This window comes from Myotis brandtii, unplaced genomic scaffold (assembly GCF_000412655.1).
Source record: "Myotis brandtii unplaced genomic scaffold, ASM41265v1 scaffold75, whole genome shotgun sequence".
Classification (NCBI taxonomy): Eukaryota; Metazoa; Chordata; class Mammalia; order Chiroptera; family Vespertilionidae; genus Myotis; species Myotis brandtii.
This window is the reverse complement of record NW_005370991.1, coordinates 300,901-303,222: the sequence shown is the minus strand read 5'-3', so window position 1 is coordinate 303,222 and position 2,322 is coordinate 300,901. Positions and strand designations below refer to the sequence as shown.

Sequence of the window (2,322 nt, the reverse complement as noted above, 5' to 3'; positions counted from 1 at the left end):
CACTCATGCACGCACTCGCGCACACACATGCACACATGGCGCAGGGAACCTCTGCCCTGGGCGTCTGCAGGAGCAGGGGCACACCCAGTACCCCCGTGCGTGCAGCGGGACGTGGCGCGAGCCAGGGGAGGGAGCGAAGACCCGCCCGCCCCTCGGGTTGGGTTCTCCCTCCACCTGGCCGGTTCCGAGTCATTCAGAACTGACGGTATCCTCTGGTCACGTGGGAACCTGGTCCCCATCCTCCACCCCCACCCCGCTGCGGTGCGTGTGGCCCTTTAAATCGGTTATTACTCAGAAGTCCGTTCACACAGGAGGCAGAAGGGGAGGAGAACAGGGGAGAGAGAGTGGAGAGGAGGGAGGGAGAAAGGGAGGGGGGAGAGAGAGAGAGAAAGAGAGAGGAGCCTCCAGTCCCTGCCGGAGGAGGGAGTGACCGAGGGGCTGGCGGGGAAGGGACAGGATGGCTTGCAAGCTTCTGCCAGCAGGACCCGGCAGGGAGAGGCTCAGGCAGCGACCCAGGCTGTGGTGATGGCTGGGGCTGCAGAGCCCCCTCCAGGGCCCCGCCCGCCCCTGCCCCGCCTCTAAGGGACACCCCAGAAGTTAGCATCAGTGCCACTTGGAAGCAGCCACCGCAACAAGTAAGTTCTCTTCCTTTGCTCCTCCATTCCTCCCCCAGCAGCGCGTGGGGAGCCGGTGCCCCAAGCCACTAGCTTTGACCGGGAACCAGCCTGTGGGGGGAGCTGATGGGAACGAGGGAGGGTTTAGGGTGGGCCCAAAGTTCAGCCTTGAAGTCTGGCTGGGAGTTGGCACTCAGAGGACTGTAAGGCTGTCCAGCGCTCTGTCCATCTCTGTCCTGGCACTCGAGCAGGGGTTCCTGCCCACCCCCAGGTTCCCCTCAGGGGTGTTAGAGACCAGGGCAGGGGGCAGGTGGGCATCACGCCCCAGGAGGCTGCTCTGCCTTCAGATGGGGGTGCAGAGGGTGCAGTGGGCTGGGGTGGGGGTGAGCTCTCTCAGCCTTAGATCCTCAGCTTCATCTTGCTTTCAAGTCTGGCCAAACTGCGTGGCCTTGCTGTGTGTGCCCTGTTGTGCCTGGTCACTTCCTGCGTGCCTCCCCGTCTCTCTTTAAACATCTTTCCGATGGTGCCCCAAGGCCAGGGGTCAGGGTCCAAGTGCAGGGAGAGGGGACAGCGGGAGAAAACAGGGCAGGGCATGGCCCTTATTCCCATTTTCCCAAACCCAGAGGTCCCCTGGCCTGGGCCTCCTTCAGACAGGCCTCTCTTCCCGGGTTCTATGTAGCGCAGGCTCCCCAGACAGTGTCTGAGCCTCAAAGGTCCAGGGCTCACCCCCGGCGTCGGGTCAGGGAAGACCAGTCTGGCAACACCCGTGGGCACGTCCATGTTTGATTTGGATCGGGCTGTGCCAAGTACGTTGCTCTCTTTTGATCCTTTGAATGGAACAGAAATGATCACCCTCGGTCTCCGGGGGAGGACTCCCCACGGCTCAGGGGAGGCCGAGTAACTTTGGGATGTTTGCAACTTCCAGAGAGACTCCCACCTGGGTCTCACTCCAAAACAGACCCGTTTTCACCAGGAAGCTCTGGCCCCAGGGCTCTCTGGCTCACAAAGCGCTTCCCACATGGGAGGGGGCGGGGAAGAAGCTCATATTTAAGGCACCGTGTCCCGGGCTGGACACACGCACGTGATTTCATCGGGGCCTCGTCCTGAGGTAGAGGTCAGTTATTTCACGGGCTTGATGGATGACACGGAAGCCGAGAGGGTCCTCAGCACTCCACACCCTGTCCTCCGGCTTCAAACCCAGAGCCGATCCAGGGTCCAGCACAGGCCCTGGTGTAAGGGTTAGAGAGGCGAGGCACCGTGTCCCGGGCTGGACACACGCACGTGATTTCATCGGGGCCTCGTCCTGAGGTAGAGGTCAGTTATTTCACGGGCTTGATGGATGACACGGAAGCCGAGAGGGTCCTCAGCACTCCACACCCTGTCCTCCGGCTTCAAACCCAGAGCCGATCCAGGGTCCAGCACAGGCCCTGGTGTAAGGGTTAGAGAGGCGGTTAGGGCAGTGATGGCAAACCTATGACACGCGTGTCAGAGGTGACACGAGAACTCATTTTTGGTTGAGATTTTTCTTTGTTAAATGGCATTTAAATATATAAAATAAATATCAAAAATATAAGTCTTTGTTTTACTATGGTTGCAAATATCAAAAAATTTCTATATGTGACACGGCACCAGAGTTAAGTTAGGGTTTTGCAAAATGCTGACACGCCGAGCTCAAAAGGTTCGCCATCACTGACCTAGAGGGTATTAT

The 2,322-nt window shown here is 59.2% G+C and overlaps 1 protein-coding gene across 1 annotated transcript in view; it reads left to right on the top strand.

Moving 5' to 3' along the window:
* The first annotated feature begins 377 nt into the window (after positions 1-377).
* KCNJ5 (potassium channel, inwardly rectifying subfamily J, member 5) overlaps positions 378-2,322 on the top strand; it is a 26,042-nt gene continuing 24,097 nt past the window's right edge. The window contains exon 1 of the mRNA XM_005882994.2: positions 378-635. The gene's annotated coding sequence lies outside the window, so the exon portion shown is untranslated. The remainder of the gene's footprint in view (positions 636-2,322) is intronic.